Source organism: Mobula birostris, chromosome 2, assembly GCF_030028105.1.
Source record: "Mobula birostris isolate sMobBir1 chromosome 2, sMobBir1.hap1, whole genome shotgun sequence".
NCBI lineage: Eukaryota > Metazoa > Chordata > Chondrichthyes > Myliobatiformes > Myliobatidae > Mobula > Mobula birostris.
This window is the reverse complement of record NC_092371.1, coordinates 220,049,606-220,068,972: the sequence shown is the minus strand read 5'-3', so window position 1 is coordinate 220,068,972 and position 19,367 is coordinate 220,049,606. Positions and strand designations below refer to the sequence as shown.

The window sequence follows — 19,367 nt, the reverse complement described above, 5'->3', positions numbered from 1 at the left end:
CTGATTTATTATCCCTCTCAACGTCATTCCCCTGCCTCCTCCCCATAATCTTTGACACCACCCTTAATAATCAAGAATCTATCAAGCTCCGCTTTAAATATACCCAATGATTTGGCTTCCACACCCATCTGTAGAAATGAATTCCACATTTCCACAACCCCGTGGCTAAGTCAATTCCCTCCTCATTTCTGTTCTAAAGGGACATCCTTCTTTTCTGAGGCTGTGCCCTCTAAATCCTGGACTCACCCACTACAGGAAACATCCTTTCCTTGTTCAATCTAAGTCTTTCAATAGGTTTCGTTGAGATTCCCCTAAACTTCTAAACTCCAATAAGTTTGTGCTCACTACATCAAATGCAGCCCAAACATTAACCTTTTCATTCCCAGGATCATTCTTGTGACCCTCTTTGGAACTCTTTCCAACGCCAGTAATCTTTTCTTAGATAAGGGGCCCAAAACTGCTCACAATACTCTTAAGTGTGGCCTGACCAGTACTTTATGAAGACTCAGGGTACCTTGTCGTTGTTTGGCTGGTAGGAATAACTTCCAACATTGACCATTCAACTGAAATAAAATATATTGTTATTTTATTGTTTTGGTTTTCCTTTGTTCCCCATGCAGAGGCTAGTGATCTTATAAGGATGCATTTATTTTCATCACCTTGAGCTTAATTTTTTTAAGACTTTATTGAGTTGTCAGTTACATACATTTAAATTTACCAGCTGTGCAAATCCTTTAACATCTGCAGTGCATATGTAACCCGACATTTCTTTTAGATGTGTTACGTACCCCGTAACTGGGTCACCAAACCAGCAGAAATGGATCACTCAGTTGGAGTCTGGATTACTAGGACTAAGAAAGTTTTATTAAAGAAACAAGCAACACAGTACTCTAATCAAAAGGATAATAAATGCAACAGTTCAGCAATGATAAACACACATGTACACAGAATTAAGGTAACAGGATCAATCAAGCTCTATCGTTGTCTAGGGGTAAATGACCAGTTTCAAAGTGACGCAAAGTTCAGTTCAATTTAGTTCAGTTCAGTTCGCAGACAGTGGGGGGAAGGAGAGAGAGAGCAAAACGAATGAATATTCAAACGGCTTCCACACACAGACCTTCGCAGTCAGCTTTCGTGCGAGCCCTTTGTGATGTCATCTGAGGTCACTGACCGTGACCCCCTCCGTTTCCAGATAAGATCGTTTCTCTGCGGTGAACCCGGCACCAGGCAAGGGTGGACACACACCAGGTTCCCGCCGATCGTGCCTTTCCACCCTGTGCGTCTATGGCTTGTCCCGCGACCAGCCGTCCAAAAACTTCCCACCAACTTGTGGGAGACACACCGCTTCCAGGGTCTCGTTACCTCGTGGCGTCGTGTGTGTCTTGCCTTAGCAAACCTGTCCCTTTTTATCCCCCTGCTGGGGTATCGCCTGTCCATCACTTCAAACAGTTCAGGGTTCAAAGGGGGAGCCGATCTTGACAGCTCTCCTTCCGTTACTCTCTCCCGTCCCTTCATTAACATCTCCAAATGCTGCTCCATTGTTTTCCTTATCTCTCTCTCTCTCCTGAAGACAGGTGGCAGACCAACTGCTGATCCCACTGGTGCCAGCCCAGGACAGCTAACATCTTAATCTATGTGTATTCTTGTCACAGATGAAAAACAAGAGAAAATCTGCAGATCTGGAAATACAAAGCAACACACGCAAAATGCTGGAGTAATGCAGCAGACCAGGCAGCATCTATGGAGAAGAGTAAACAGTCGACCTTTCAGGCTGAGACCCTCCATCAGGACTGGAAAGAAACGGGAGGAGTCAGAATATGAAGGTGAGGGGACCATAGAAAGAAATACAAGGTAACAGGTGACAGGTGAAACCAGGAGACGGGGAGGGTGAAGTAAAGAGCTGGGAAGTTGATTGGTGAAAGAGATAATGGGATGGAGAAGGGGGAATCTGATAGGAGAGGACAGAAGACCATGGAAGAATGTGAAGTGGGAGGAGAAACAGAGGGAGGTGATGGGCAGGTAAGGAGATAACGTGAGAGGGAGAAACAGTGATGGGGAATGGTGAATGAGAAGAGGGTGGGGGGCAGTTACAGGAAGTTTGAGAAGTCGTTGTTAATGCCATCAGGTTGGAGACTATCCAAACAGAATATAAGATGTTGCTCCTCCAACATGAGTGCAATAGAGGAGGCCATGGACTGACATGTTGGAATGGGAATGGGAAATAGGATTATAATTATAATGGGTGGCCACAGTGAGATCCCGCTTTTTTGTGCCAGATGGAGTGAAGGTGCTCGGCGAAGTGATCTACCACCTTACATCAGGTCTCACCAATATTCTGAAGGGAATGAACAACAGAGTCTGCCTCTGCTGTCTCCCTGTAATGCACCTTCATGGAAGTTACATCAGGTAAAACTGGCCTTACTTTTAATCCAACTATGTAATATAATTTTACCAACATAGTTTAGGATGAGTTCCTTGATACCATCTGTACAAGTTAATATTTTAATTTCTGTCTTCTCTGGGGAGTATTGCATTAGTGGATCAAGCAGAAAGTTTGTATATAAGGTGGTAGGCTTCAACTTCTATGTTTACTTGAGTGGGGAGAGTGAGATTACACACTGAGATCTCCAGTCGACAAGTGTGAAATTCATAAGAACATAAGAAATAGTGACAGGAGTAGGCCATCTGGTCTTTTGAGCCTGCTCCACTTTTCATCAAGGTTAGTGCTAATCTTCTACCTCAATGTCATTTCCAACATCTTTACTGTATTACTACCCCCCTGAAAATGCACAAATTTATCAACTTCTGTTTTGAGTAAACAGAATGACTGAGCTTCCACAACCTTTTGGGGTGCAGAATTCCAAAGTTCACAGCTCTTTGAGTGGAGATATTTTTCCTCAACTAAGTCCTAAATGGCCCACCTCTTATTCCCAAACAGTGTCCCCTGGACTTTGGCTTCTCAGCTAGGGAAACATTCTTCCTGCATCTCACCCGTCAATCCATTTAAGAATTTTGTAAGTCTTAATGAGATCTCTTCTCATTCTTCTAACTTCGTCAGGCTGCATCACAGGGTGGTATGGAAACAGCAATGCCCTTGAATGGAAAATTCTTCAAAAGATAGTGGATACGGTCCAGTTCATCACGGGTAAAGCCCTCCCTACCATTGAGTGGGCATGTGGCCAAGTGGTTAGGGCATAGGACTAGCGATCTGAAGGTTGTGAGTTTGAGCCCCAGCCGAGGGAATGTGTTGTGTCCTTGAGCAAGGCACTTAATCACACATTGCTCTGCGACGACACTGGTGCCAAGCTGTATGGGCCTAATGCCCTTCCCTTGGACAACATTGGTGTCGTGGAGAGGGGAGACTTGCAGCATAGGCAACTGCTGGTCTTCCATACAACCTTGCCCAGGCCTGCACCCTGGAGAGTGAAGACTTTCCAGGCGCAGATCCATGGTCTCACAAGACTAACGGATGCTTTTACTTTACCATTGAGTTCGTCTACAAAGGGCGATGTCACAGGAAAGCAGCTTCCATCATCAGGGACCCCCACCACCCAGGTTATGCTCACTTCTCACTGCTGCCATCAGGAAGAAGGTACAAGAGCCGTGGGACTTACAACACCAGGTTCAGGAATAATTATTAACCCTTAACCATCAGGCTCTTGAACCAAAGGGGATAACTTCACTCAACTTCCCTTGCCCTATCACTGAACTGTTCCCACAACCTGGGGACTCACTTTCAAGGACTCTTCATCTCATGTTCTTGATATTTATTGCTAATTCATTTATTTATTATTATTACTTCTTTTTTTCTTTCTTTTTGTATTTGCGCAGTTTGTTGTCTTTTGCACACAGGTTGTCCACACTATTGGTATGGTCTATCACTGATCCTATTACAGTTAATGGATTTGTTGAGCATATTCATAAGAAAATTAATCTCAGTGTTGTATATGGTGACATCGATGTACTTTGATAATAAATTTACTTTGAACTTTGAACTCCAGAAGAATACAGTCCAAATTTACTCAACTTTATTTCATACGGCAAGGCACTATTGCTGGATCCAGCCTAATGGAACCTTGTTCCATACAGGACACAAAAAATGAATGTCTGTGTCACTTCCAATTCCCTGGTATGTTGATCAGGGCATATTCTAATCGGAAAGTATGGAGGGAATTATCAACAGCAGTTTTCAGGTAGATCCTGTCATTTCAGGAAATCCAGCCATATGGCCTCTTCATAAACTTTCTGTCAATGTTTCTTATTATTAATTCTTTCACTGGCATTAAAATGGAAAGAAACTATGTTAACCTGTCACACTGTTATTGGATTGCCTTACCAGTTTGTTGTAATACTGCCACATTTGGGAGGCTGTAATACCAATGTAGCAAGTTTGGTGTCATAGTTTTTTCCTATGCATATAAATTTAGGGATTTCTGGCAAGAATCATTAACAATATTTAAGGATCCAGATTGTCACGTGATGACGAGATTGAAGATGTAAGCTGTACATTAGAACTACAAAAAATGAGAAACTAATAATAGATGCTGAATTTATCCAAAGTGGCAGATGGAATACAATGTTGGGAAGTGCATGGTCATGTACTTCGGTAGAAGAAGTGAAGGGGTTGACTATTTCGCAAAATGGAGAGAAAATTAAAAAATCTGAGGTGTGAAGGGACTTGGGAGTCCTTGTGCAGGATTCCACAAAGGTTAACTTACAGGTTGTGTCTGTGGTGAAGAAGGTAAATGTGATCTTAGCATTCATTTCAAGAGAACTAGAATATAAATGCAAGGATGTAATGTTGTGTCACAATGGGGTCATTGACGGAGAACCCAAATACAAGACACAGACACTGAAGTACAAGGAACATGACTTGACTGGAGTAGGGACATGACAGGATACAGGCAAGGAGCAGGGACAAGAACGCAGACTTGGGCTAGGGAAAGCGGGACCAGAACTAGGAACCATGGACTAGGAGACAAGGCTTGGACTCCGAGCCCGAGACTGGACAAGGACCCAGAACCTGGGTCCTACCTTGGGCTCGCGCCCCAGAACCAGGCAAGGACATGACATGGTTTCAGGACAGGACGTGGCTGGGGTCTAGAGGCCTGAGCTTGGAGACAGGCTGGGGTCTTTGCTCTTGAGGCTTGAGGCTGGGGTCTTGGGTCTTGAGCCTTGAGCTTGGCTGCGGGATCATTGAGGCTTGGGTTCTTGAAACTTGGCTGCGGGATCATCAAGGCTTGGGTTCTTGGAGCTCAGAGACAGACTGGGAACCAAACATCAACATAGAGCCCGGACTTATCCTTTGACAAGCTGGGACTCATCTTTAACACGACACCAACATAAGACAGGACAGAACATAGACATAGAGCCGGGACTTATTCTAAGACAAGCTGGGACTCAACTTCATCTCCACGCCAAGGTGGGACAGGTCCCTCCGTCAGGTAACGGCAGAACGGCCAGACTTACCCAACAGAGGCGAGGACAAGACAAGACAAGACAGGACCCCCCGCAGGGCAACAGCAGAACGGCCTAACTTACCCCACAGAGGTGAGGACAAGACAAGACAGATCCCCCCGCAGGGCAATGGAAAAACGGCCTGGCTTACCCCACAGAGGCGAGGACAAGAAGAGACAAACACCAAAGAACGACAGACAGTTCCATCTCTGCTCCGGGAAAGCTCCAAGTCTCAGTTCAGCCAGCAACCTCAGCTGGCTACAGGAACAGCCGGATCCCTTCCTAGCTCGGAGTGGCTGGCAGCCACTCAGCTGGCCCAGGAAACAGCCGAATCCATACCGCAAAGACAGCTCCGACTACCGACAGCAAGACTCCATGAAGCGATGGTTCTCCAACACGGCCTAAAGATGACAAGTGGCTGCTCTAGCCTTCCACTGGCAGGTTGCTTCCAGGGGAACTGATGAGACAAAATAGCCGCTCACACTCAACCCCAAGGCTACTCATATTCCAAGCCCCAAGATGGGAATCAGGTGCCTATGCATAACTCAATCAAACGAGGGACAGCTGGAAGACCCGGAGTCCTGAGTCCACGGACCGGACCGTGAAATAGAATGCGGGTTTCACGGACCGGGCCATGACATATTGAGACTTTATAAAGCACTGGTGAGGCCTCACTTGGAGTATTATGGGCAGTTTTGAGTCCATTATCTAAGAAAAGATGTGCTGACATTGGAGAGTGTTCAAAGGAGGGTCACAAAAATGATTCTGGGATTGAAGGACTTGTTATATGAACAGCCTGTACTCATGGGAATTCAAAAGAATCAGAGGTGACCGAACTGAAACTTTGGTTGAATGTTGAAAGCCCTTGCTAGAGTGGATGTGGAGAGAGTGTTTCCTATGGTGGCAGAGTTGGAGACCAGAGGACACAGCCTCAAAATAGAGGGACGTCCTTTTCGAACAGAGAAGAGGAGGAATTTCTTTAGCCAGAAAGTGGTGAATCTGTGAATTCATTGCCATAGGTAGCTGTGGAGGCCAAGTCTGTATGTATATTTAAGGTAGATGTTGATAGATTCTTGATTAGTCAGGGCATGAAACAATACAGGGAGAAAGCAGGAGATTGGGGTTGAGAGGGGAACTGGATCATTCTTGATGAAATGGCGGAGCAGACTCAATGAGCCAAATGGCCTAATTCTGCTCCTATATCTTATGCTCTTACGGGGTCTTATGGAAAGGTCTAGGACTATTATTCCTCTATCCTATGAACTCATCTGGTTTACACAGGGACAGTGTGTGTATTGGAGAAGGTAACTGATTAATACGCCTTAATCTATCCTCACAAACCCCAGCATAAGAAATATTTAAATAGTCTCTTTTCACATTGAAGTAACAATCCTTAATAAGCGCAAAAAAAGAACAAAACTTAAAAACAATATGGGAACGAATTTTCAGCCCACTTTGTCTGTTTTGACCATGATACTAAACCTGTCTTCATATGGACTGCATCCCTCCAACCCCTGCCTGTTCGTGTGCCTGTCTAGATGGTTTATACACGTTGCTTTTGTATCTGCCTAAACCAGGGGTTCCCAACCTTTTTTATGCAATAGACCCCTACCATTAACCAAGGGGTCCATGAACCCCAGGTTGGGAACTCCTTGCCTAAACCAACTTCCCAGGTGGTGTATTCTGAAATTGCGATGGAGGTACCAAAAATTGCAGATGCTGGAATGTCGAGCAACAAAAAATGCATTGGAAGAACTCAGCAGCTCATGCAGCATCTGTGGATGCACGGAGTCCTGTGTAAGATTTTGTCTTGAAATGTCAGTGACCTTTCTCGCACAGATACTGTGTCATCTGCTCAGTTCCTGCAGCACGCTGTTTACTGCTGAAATTGCGATGCATTGTTGCAAGGAGACTTTTAAGATATTGGAAAAGGACTAATAATAACATTTCCTATTTTAAAATGAGGAGTGAAAGTTACAATCTCTTCTCACCCACAATTTCTTTACATTTAGTTGCAAAATTAAGATTAAATTCCACAGAATTGGTTAACACTTTGATAATATGAGAAATTTTAGAAGGCCAGGAAGTCAAGATTATGAATGATAAAATGTCCAAGAAGTCCATAAAAATATTTCCTTATTAGGCAGATTTTTGAAATGCTTCAAGTGGTCTCAATTTAGACTGACTTTCAAATTTTGTAACAACCTTGAACTCAAACACAGCAATCAAACTGAGACATAGATAGGACTAGACAACGGGGTGATCTTTGAGAGAAAAGGGTAGTGCAATCTGATGTGACCAGAATGAACATTCAATTTTCCTGAATGCTATTGGTATCGCTTTGCTTTGGAAACTGAAGTAGAAAACCTCAACTTATTAAAGAAGAATGACGCGTAGCAAAGCAAATATAGCTGCTCCTCATTTAATGAAGGACACTTTTGATCATTTCTAGTTTATCTGCCACCCTCGTGCCTCTCGTTGTCATTCTGGAGACGTGCAGCCCTTTCATCCCCCGTCTCTTCATCTCTTCTGCTGTTTGTTGTTTGTCTCTGATTCTGGAGGTGTGCAGGCCTCTCCTCCTCTGTCTCTACTTCTCTCATCTTTTTTTGTCCTGACTCCTTGATCCTGGAGCCGTGCAGCCCTGGCCTCATCCGATTCTTGTTCTATCCCTCTCCTTGCCGCTTCCCGACAACGTTTGGTGTCATCTCTGGACCATAATGTTCCCCTTCCCTTTACATGTGGCATAATTAGGCTGACCAATTTTTTTTTATCCTGATGCTGGATAGAAGATTCGAACCAGTAACACCAAAGGATGCTGATTATTCTTGATGAAGTGGTTGGCGCTCTCCTAAATGGACGTGATATAGTCACCGCTGTCCTTTGACTGCAGCAAAGGGTTTCATGGGTGTCTCGAAGTACGTCATTACAATACTATTTAATTATGTCTTACTGATGGGTGGCAGTTAGATCTGTCCTAATCCTGCACATGCTGATGGTGATTAGCAGAATGTGACCCCTCGAAATAGAGCTGCCCTGCCCTTTTGCTCCGGTAGGTGTTGCTGCTGAGGCTGGCCGTGCGCATGCGTCGGGCTGTCGTGTCCTGATTTCCATGATGGCCAATCGGATCTCGGGTGAAAGCCAGCCTGTTGATTTTAGTGAATGAGCAATTTTATACGAATATATAACCCTGAACTTTGCCTGCATTCTGTAAGTTAGCACATTTTAATTCGATTTAGCCAAAAAAGTGCCGCTGTAATGCACCGTTTGCGCTAATTGGAGGTCACAAAGAGACAATCAGACAGACAGACAGCATGAGAGTAGTATATAGATAAGAGTAGCTTCATTTGTCACATGTACGTCAAAACATTGAAGCATACAGATACATATGCCATTTGCGTCAACGAACAACACAGTCAGAGAATTGAGTTGGGGCAGACTGCAGGTGTTGCTATGTTTCCAGTGCACATGGCTTGCCTGCAATTTATTATCTCTTCCTTACCTGTATGTGTTTGGAATGTGGGAGTAAACCGAAGTCCCCGACGGAAACCCATGTGGTCAAAGGGAGAACATAGAAACTCCTTACAGGCAGCGGCAGAATTGAACCCAGGTCACTGGTACAGAAAGGCATTACACTAAATGCTATGTTACTGTGGATGAATTTTAGAGTCCTTTTACTAATAAATAAACTGCAGTAATTTTATGTAATTTACTTAATTTTCTGAAGCCAAATTATGTAAAAGATCTCCCTGACTCCAATGCCTCATACCAGCAAGCTTTGTTATCACTGCAAAGAAAGCTAAACATTTACCCGAAACAAAAGAAAATCTGTATATGCTGGAAATTCAAGCACCACACACAAAATGCTAGAGGAACTCAGCAGGCCAGGCAGCATCTATGGAAAAAAAGTATAGTCAACATTTTTGCCCTTTGGCAGGACTGGAGGAAAAAAGATGAGGAGGGGGAGGGAAGAGAGAAACCGGGAGGGGGAGGGATGAAGTAAAGAGCTGGGAAGTTGATTGGTGAAAGAAATACAGGGCTGGAGAAGGGGAAATCTGATAGGAGAAGACAGAAGGCCGTGGAAGAAAGAAAAAAGAGAGGAACACTAGAAGGATGTGATGAGCAGGTAAAGAAAGGGAAAAGGGGGGGGATGGGCATTACCGGAAGCTCAAACAATCGATGTTAATGCGGTCAGGTTGGAGGCTACCCAGATGGAATATAAGGTGTAGTTCCTCCAGCCTGAGTGTGGCCTCATCGTGACAGTAGAGGGGGCCATGGATTGGCATATTGGAATGAGAATGGGAAGTGGAATTAAAATGAGTGGCCACTGGGAGATCCCACTTCTGGTGAACGGAGTGTAGGTGCTTGGTGAAATGGTCTCCCAATCTACAGCATCTTTTTTTCTCCAGACCTGCTGAAATGTCTTGGCCTGAAATATCGACTATACTTTTTTGCATAGATGCTGCCTGGCCTGCTGAGTTCCTCCAGCATTTTGTGTGTGTTGCCTAAACATTTACCAGACTTTTTAGAAACTCAGTTCAAATGAGAAAATTGCCTGCTTAGATTTGTCTTCAGTATTAAAAGCACACAATAAATTTTGTTAATATGTCCAATAAATACTGCCTAGTTTATTTCAAGAAAGAGTCATGTGAGCATGAAATTGTTGACAAGTTATAACAAACGATATTGATCCATGTAGGGAGAATCTTGGTACATACATGAGGTGGCATGGCAGCACAGTCGGTACTGCTGTTGCCGGACAGCTCCAGGGATCAAACGTCAACTCTGCTAGTGCCAGTTTAGACATTTTCTTTGTGATCACATGGGTTTCCTCTAGCTGCTATGGTCTCCTCCCATATTCCAAGAGCGTGCTAGTAGATGAATTAACGACTGTAAATTACCCCTTAGTGTCGATTAATGGGTAAGAGTCAAAGGAGAATGAGGGTTGGGTGAGAAAGATATAGTTACAATAATGTAGGTTGATAAAAAAGGAGTTAATTGGATTAATAGCATTTTTCTGTTGGGAGATGGCATGGACTCAATATGCCAAATGGCTTCATGCTGTGCTATTATAAATACAAGGGAGAATAGAGCAAAATGATATTGGAACCAGGTAGGAAGGCTTAATTACGGCAAGTGGGTCATTGTGTGAACACATACTAAACAGGACAAATGAACTGTTTATCATTGTGAGAGTACAATGAGTCTTTGAACTGCTACTAATTTCTTGAAATTAGCACAGATAACAATGGATACGTTTTTTCTTCTGGTTTGCTGTACTGTTGTTCAGTGTGTCAAATCAACAATTTTTACAGATTATGTTTGGATGGCGTTGTTGTATTTTCATATTCATTTTGGGTGATAAGATCTGTGCATTTCCATAGATTTTAGTGAGTATGTTGATGCTGAGGGTCACAAATTTAACTAAAGTAAACCATGTATCCACTTAGAATTTAACATATAATACATATATTATCTGCAATCCTGAGAAATAATAATTTGAATAGTTTGGGATAGAAATTAATTTAGACAGATTGAATTAAAAATTGGGTTAACCGAGAGCTATGTAATCTGAACACATTCCTGAGTGTCTTAGCTACATGGAATTTAGGAAAATAGAGGACTATGCGATAGGCCATTTCTAGAGTAGGTTACATGATTGGCACAACATTGTGGGCTGAAGGGCCTGTAATGTGCTGTAGATTTCTATGTTCTATGTTCTGTATTCTAGTTCCCACTGGGAAATATGTCTCCTTATCTTCTACCACTCTTCTTTCCAGTGTGAAACTCTACCAAACAGAGTACAGTACCCAAAATTCATCCATAATGAAATTTTCAAATACTCTGATTGGCGGGGGGAGGGGGAACAGTTCTCATTTACTCATAGAACACCCAGCTTTTCCTGTGCATTTTAAATAGCCAACACTCATAACTTCACTGAGATTTTTGCCTGTAAGACCTCGAACACAGCCTCACACTTGTCCTAAAACATGACACCTTGCAGATTTGGGAAATCCAGAGCAACATACACAAAATGCTGGAGGAACTCAGCAGGTCAGGCGGCATCTATGGAGAGGAATAAACAGTTGATGTTTTGGGCCAAGACCCTTCTTCAGGACTGGAAAGAAAGGGGAAAATGCCAGAATAAGAAGGTGGAGAGGGAAGAAGGAGGACTAGCTAGAAGGTGATAGGTGAAACCAGGTGGGTGGGGGAGGGGGGTGAAGTAAGAGGTGGGAGGTGATAAAGGGAAAAATCAAAGGCCTGGAGAAGAAGGAATCTGATAGGAGAGGAGAGTGGATCGTGGGAGGAGGAGGGGCACACGTGGGAGTTAATAGATAGGTGAGGAGAAGAGGTAAAAGGCTAACAGCAGAGAAATAAAGAAGAGGGATGGAGAGTTGTGTGAAAAATACGGGAAGTTGGAGAAATTGATGTTCATGTTATCACCTCGGAGGCTACTCAGACGGAATACAAGGTGTTGCTCCTCCACCCTGAGGGTGGCCTCATTGTGGTATAAGAGGAATTCATGGAGCAATATGTTGGAATGGGAACGGGGATGGGAACTGAAATGTTTAGAAACATAGGAAACCTATAGCACAATACAGGCCCTTTGGCCCACAATACTGTACCGAACATGTACTTACTTTAGGAATTGCCTAAGGTTACCCATGGCTCTCTATTTTTCTAAGCTCCATGTACATATCCAAGAGCCTCTTAAAAGGCCCTATTGTATCTGCCTCTACCACTGTTGCCGGCAGCCCATACCTTGCACTCACCACTCTCTGTGAAAAAAACTTACCCCTAACATCTCCTCTGTACCTACTTACAAGCATCTTACAACTGTGCCCTCTCATGCTAGCCATTTCACGAGAAAGTCTCTGACTATCCACATGATCAATGCCTTTCATTATCCTATACACCTCTATCAGGTCACCTCTCATCCTCTGTCGCTCCAAGGAGAAAAGGCTGAGTTCACTCAACCTATTCTCATAAGGCATGCTCCCCAATCCAAGTAACATCCTTGTAAATCTCCTCTGCACCCTTCCTATGGTTTTCATGTCCCTTCTGTAGTGAGGCGACCAAAATTGAGCACAGTACTACAAGTGGGGTCTGACCAGGGTCCTATATAGCTAAAGACATAGAAATGTAGAAAACCTACAGCACAATACAGGCCCTTCAGCCCACAAAGTTGTGCTGAAGATGTCCCTACCTTAGAAATTTCTAGGGTTACTCATAGCCCTCTATTTTTCTAAGCTCCATGTACCTATCCAAGAGTCTCTTAAAAGACCCTATTGTATCCGCCTCCACCACCGTTGCCGGCAGCCCATTCCACGCACTCACCACTCTGCGTAAAAAAAACTTACCCCTGACATCTCCTCTGTATCAACTCCCAAGCACCTTTAACTTGTGCCCTCCTGTGGCAGCCATTTCAGCCCTGGGAAAAAGCCTCTGACTATCCACGCAATCAATGCTTGTCATCATCTTATACACCTCTATCAGGTCACCTCTCAACCTCCTTTGCTCCAAGGAGAAAAGGCCGAGTTCACTCAACCTATAAGGTATGCCCCCTCAATCCAGGCAACATTCCTGTAAATCTCCTCTGCACTCTTTCTATGGTTTCAACACAATTCCTGCAGTGAGGCTACCAGAACTGAGCACAGTACTCCAAGTGGTGTCTGACCAGAGTCCCATATAGCTGCATCATTACCTCTCGGCTCCTAAATTCAACTCCACAATTGATGAAGTCCAATACATCGTATGCCTTCTTAACCACAGCGTTAACCTGCGCACCTGCTTTGAGCATCCTATGGACTCGGACCCCAAGATCCCTCTGATCCTCCACACTGCCAAGAGTCTTACCATTAATACTATATTCTGCTATCGTATTTGACCTACCTAAATGAACCACTTCACACTTATCTGGGTTGAACTCCATCTGCCACTTCTCAGCCCAGTTTTGCATCCTATCAATGTCCCACTGTAACCTATGACAGCCCTCCACACTATCCACAACTCCCCCAACATTTGTGTCATCAGCAAACTTACTAACCCATCCCTCCACTTTCTCATCCTGGTCATCTATAAAAATCACAAAGAGTAAAGGTCCCAGAACAGATTCCTGAGGCACACCACTTGTCACCGACCTCCATGCAGAATATGGCTCGTCTACAACCACTCTTTGCCTTCTGTGGGCAAGCCAGTTCTGGATCCACAAAGCAATGTCCCCTTGGATCCCATGCCTCCTTACTTTCTCAATAAGTCTGGCATGAGGTTCCTTATCAAATGCCTTGCTGAAATCCGTATACACTACATCTACTGCTCTTCCTTCATCAATGTGATTGGTCACATCTTCAAAAAATTCTATCAGGCTCGGAAGAAACGACCTGCCTTTGACAAAGCCATGCGGACTATTCCTAATCATATTATGCCTCTCCAAATGTTCATAAATCCTGCCTCTCAGGATCTTCTCCATCAACTTACCAACCACTGAAGTAAAACTCACTGGTCTATAATTTTCTGGGCTATCTCTACTCCCTTTCTTGAATAAAGGAACAATATCCGCAACCCGCCAATCTTCCAGAACCTCTCTTGTCCCCATTGATGATTCAAAGAGGCTTGCAATCTCATCCCTTGCCTCCCACAGTAGCCTGGGGTACATCTCATCTGGTCCCGGCGACTTATCCAACTTTGATGCTTTCCAAAAGCTCCAGCACATACTCTTTCTTAATATCTACATGCTCAAGCTTTTCAGTCCGCTGCAAGTCATCACTACAATCACCAAGATCCTTTTCCATAGTGAATAGTAAAGTATTCATTAAGTACCTCTGCTATTTCCTCTGGTTCCATACATATTTGATAGGACCTATAATTTCACGTCTTATCTACTTACTCTTCACATACTTGTAGAATGCCTTGGGATTTTCCCTAATCCTGCCTGCCAAGGCCTTCTCATGGCCCGTTCTGGCTCTCCTAATTTCTTTCTTAAGCTCCTTCCTGTTAGTTTTATAATCTTCTAGATCTCTAATATTACCTAGCTTTCTGAACCTTTTGTAAGCTTTTCTTTTCTTCTTGACTAGATTTATTACAGCCTTTGTACACCACGGTTCCTGTACCCTACCATAAATTCCCTGTCTCATTGGAATGTACCTATGCAGAACTCCACACAAATATCCCCTGTATGTTTGCCACATTTCTTCCATACTTTTCCCTGAGAACATCTGTTCCCAATTTAAGCTTCCAATTTCCTGCCTGATAGCCTCATAATTCCCCTTACTCCAATTAAACACTTTTCTAACTTGTCTGTTCCTATCTCTCTCCAATGCTATTGTAAAGGAGATAGAATTATGATCACTATCTCCAAAACGCTCTCCCCCTGAGAGATCTGACACCTGACCAGGTTCATTTCTCAATACAAAATCAAGTACAGTCTCTCCTCTTGTAGGCTTATCTACATATTGTGTCAAGAAACCTTCCTGAGTACACCTAACAAACTCTATCCCATGTAAGTTAGGGTATTACGCCTGAGTAAGTTTTGTTGAGAAGCTGAATATCTACAGGAAGGAAGCTTCCTAGATGACGTGTAGATCTGGTGGTGCTGACGCTGCAAAAGGCTTACCTCTGTGTGCACACAATGCATATGGAATAGGGTTAATCCATATATCCCCCTGAGGGCAATTTGGTGAATAGCTGACTGCTAGGGTGGATGGAGTCAGCAGTCATATTTTCAGCACGCTTCATTGCTTTGGCGATGAACAGGTCTTTTAATGTCGGTGGCTGACAGCCAGTGATCGTCTCTGATGAGTGGATCACTCACTGCAACCTGGACTTGGACAATTGGTTTGGTCTACTTGTGAATTCAGTCTGTAATTTGCATGATCTTTTTATCTGCCCTTCTGTGGAAATACAACACTCTTGATTACGCTCTCCTGAAATTCTTCTAGTCCAATTGAAACTTTGAAAAAATGAAAATGGGGAGGAATATATAATAGGGAGATGATCAGCTTTCACTATTACATGAAGACAAAGTTCCTCTAGGGCAGGAGTTTCCAACCTGGCGCTCACGAACTTTGGTTAATGGTAAGGGTCCCATGCCATAAGAAAGGGTGAGAACCCCTGCTCTTGGGATAATCCACTGGAAAACCCCAAAGTCCCCGGCTTTGCCTGCTGCTGGCGACCGAGGCTGGGGTCGAAGCGTTCGGCAGAGATGGTGCTCGGTACTTAGTGTTGGAGGGCTGATCGGAGGCTCAAAGTTTTCGGATGACTCAGAGTTGGACTGTGGTCAGGCATGGCAGGGAGAGTTTTCTTCCTTCTCCCGTCTGTGTGAGATGTGGGACTTTCGAGAGACTTTGAACTTTTTTACTGTGCCCATGGCCTGTTCTTCATCAAGTTATGGTATTGTTGCACTGTTGTAACTATATGTTATAATTATGTGGTTTTTGTTAGTTTTTCAGTCTTGGTCTGTCCTGTGTTTCTGTGATATCACACCAGAGGAATATTCTTAACGCATGCATTACTCAATGACAATAAAAGAAGACTGCGTGTCCTCATAATCTAAAAAAAACAAAACTGACAATCTAGTGTCAAATACATTTGAGCGATACATGGAGAATTAACAAACATTAGTCCTGCAGCTTACCATGAAGCTCACCATCTCAGTAGAGCAGTTTTCGAGCACTGGGCTTTTGTAATTCATTGAGAACAGAGATCATTTGAAATATTACTGCACTTCTCACCTGGCCAAGTCCATTTCTGTAAGATATAGTGTAGTTTTGGCATCTGAGTGAGCACACATACACTCATCATTCCCAGAGTTGCTTAAGAAGTGGGAAAATACAAAGAATTAAATGAGGAAATGATTGCTGCCGCTAGAAAAATTTTATATTTTGCAGTTGATGTAGCATTATAAGACCATAGGACATATGAACAGAATTAGGCCATTCGGCTCATTGAGTCTACTCTGCCATTCAGTCATGACTGATTGCTGTTCCCTTTCAACTCCATTTTCCTGCCTTCTCCCCATAACCTTTGATGCCCTTACTAATCAAAAATCTATCAAATTCCATTTTAAGTACCCAGTGATTGGGGTTCCACAGCCATTTATCTCTCGTGTTTGTAAACTGAAACAAATTGTATGTACACCTCAGCAGCCCCTCAGTGGTATAAGGATATAAGTGAGGGTAGGAATGCGATGAGGTGGAGGATAAATGCGTGGCTGAGGGATTGGAGCAGGGGGCAGGGATTCAAGTTTTTGGATCATTGGGACCTCTTTTGGCGCAGGCGTGACCTATACAAAAAGGACAGGTTACACTTGAATCCTAGGGGGACCAATATCCTGGCAGGGAGATTAGCGAGGGCTACTGAGGTGACTTTAAACTAGAATGGTTGGGGAGTGGGAATCAAATTAAAGAGGCTAGGCGAGAGGAGGTTAGTTCACAACAGGGGGATGGGAACGAGTGCAGAGAGACAGAGGGGTGTAAAGTGAGGGTGGAAACAAAAAGTACTAAGGAGAAAAGTAAAAGTGGCAGGCCGACAAATCCAGGGCAAGCATTAAAAAGGGCCACTTTTCAACATAATTGTGTAAGGGTTAAGAGAGTTGTAAAAGAGCGCCTGAAGGCTTTGTGTGTCAATGCAAGGAGCATTTGTAATAAGGTGGATGAATTGAAAGTGCAGATTGTTATTAATGATTATGATATAGTTGGGATCACAGAGACATGGCTCCAGGGTGACCAAGGATGGGAGCTCAACATTCAGGGATATTCAATATTCAGGAGGGATAGACATGAAAGAAAAGGAGGTGGGGTGGCGTTGCTGGTTAAAGGTGAGATTAACGCAATAGAAAGGAAGGACATAAACCAGGAAGATGTGGAATCGATATGGGTAGAGCTGCGTAACACTAAGGGGCAGAGAACGCTGGTGGGAGTTGTGTACAGGCCACCTAACAGTAGTAGTGAGGTCGGAGATGGTATTAAACAGGAAATTAGAAATGTGTGCAATAAAGGAACAGCAGTTATAATGGGTGACTTCAATCTACATGTAGATTGGGTGAACCAAATTGGTAAAGGTGCTGAGGAAGAGGATTTCTTGGAATATATGCGGGATGGTTTTTTGAACCAACATGTCGAGGAACCAACTAGAGAGCAGGCTATTCTGGACTGGGTTTTGAGCAATGAGGAAGGGTTAATTAGCAATCTTGTCGTGAGAGGCCCCGTGGGTAAGAGTGACCATAATATGGTGGAATTCTTCATTAAGAAGGAGAGTGACATAGTTAATTCAGAAACAAAGGTTCTGAACTTAAAGAGGGGTAACTTTGAAGGTATGAGACATGAATTAGCTAAGGTAGCCTAGCAAATGACACTTAAAGGATTGATGGTGGATATGCAATGGCAAGCATTTAAAGATTGCATGGATGAACTACAACAATTGTTCATCCCAGTTTGGCAAAAGAATAAATCAAGGAAGGTAGTGCACCTGTGGCTGACAAGAGAAATTAGGGATAGTATCAATTCCAAAGAAGAAGCATACAAATTAGCCAGAAAAAGTGGCTCACCTGAGGACTGGGAGAAATTCAGAGTTCAGCAGAGGAGGACAAACGGCTTAATTAGGAAGGGGAAAAAAGATTATCAGAGAAAACTGGCAGGGAACATAAAAACTGACTGTAAAAGCTTTTATAGATATGTAAAAAGGAAAAGACTGGTAAAGACAAATGTAGGTCCCCTACAGACAGAAACAGGTGAATTGATTATGGAGAGCAAGGACATGGCAGACCAATTGAATAATTACTTTGGTTCTGTCTTCACTAAGGAGGACATAAATAATCTTCCAGAAATAGTAGGGGACAGAGGGTCCAGTGAGATGGAGGAACTGAGCGAAATACATGCTAGTAGGGAAGTGGTGTTAGGTAAATCGAAGGGATTGAAGGCAGATAAATCCCCAGAGCCAGATGGTCTGCATCCCAGAGTGCTTAAGGAAGTAGCCCAAGAAATAGTGAATGCATTAGTGATAATTTTTCAAAACTCATTAGATTCTGGACTAGTTCCTGAGGATTGGAGGGTGGCTAATGTAACCCCACTTTTTAAAAAAGGAGAGAGAGAGAAACCGTGGAATTATAGACCGGTTAGCCTAACGTCAGTGGTGGGGAAACTGCTGGAGTCAGTTATCAAAGATGTGATAACAGCACATTTGGAAAGTGGTGAAATCATCGGACAAAGTCAGCATGGATTTGTGAAAGGAAAATCATGTCTGACGAATCTCATAGAATTTTTTGAGGATGTAACTAGTAGAGTGGATAGGGCAGAGCCAGTGGATGTGGTATATTTGGATTTTCAAAAGGCATTTGACAAGGTCCCACACAGGAGATTAGTGTGCAAACTTAAAGCACACGGTATTGGGGGTAAGGTATTGATGTGGATACAGAATTGGTTAGCAGACAGGAAGCAAAGAGTGGGAATAAACGGGACCTTTTCAGAATGGCAGGCAGTGACTAGTGGGGTATCGCAAGGCTCAATGCTGGGACTCCAGTTGTTTACAATATATATTAATGACTTGGATGAGGGAATTAACTGCAGCATCTCCAAGTTTGTGGATGACACGAAGCTGGGTGGCAGTGTTAGCTGTGAGAAGGATGCTAAGAGGATGCAGAGTGACTTGGATAGGTTGGGTGAGTGGGGCAAATTCATGGCAGATGCAATTTAATGTGGATAAATGTGAAGTTATCCACTTTGGTAGCAAAAATAGGAAAACAGATTATTATCTGAATGTTGGCCGATTAGGAAAAGGGGAGGTGCAACGAGACCTGGGTGTCATTATACACCAGTCATTGAAAGTGGGCATGCAGGTACAGCAGGTGGTGAAAAAGGCGAATGGTATGCTGGCATTTATAGCAAGAGGATTCGAGTACAGGAGCAGGGAGGTACTAC

General features: G+C 43.5%; 1 long non-coding RNA gene across 1 annotated transcript in view; it reads left to right on the top strand.

Annotated features, from left to right (window-relative positions):
• The first annotated feature begins 1,658 nt into the window (after positions 1 to 1,658).
• The window catches only part of LOC140210209 (uncharacterized), a 34,003-nt gene continuing 16,294 nt past the window's right edge, over positions 1,659 to 19,367 (top strand). The window contains exons 1-2 of the long non-coding RNA XR_011889176.1: positions 1,659 to 1,823; positions 2,277 to 2,406. This is a non-coding gene — a long non-coding RNA (uncharacterized lncRNA). The remainder of the gene's footprint in view (positions 1,824 to 2,276; positions 2,407 to 19,367) is intronic.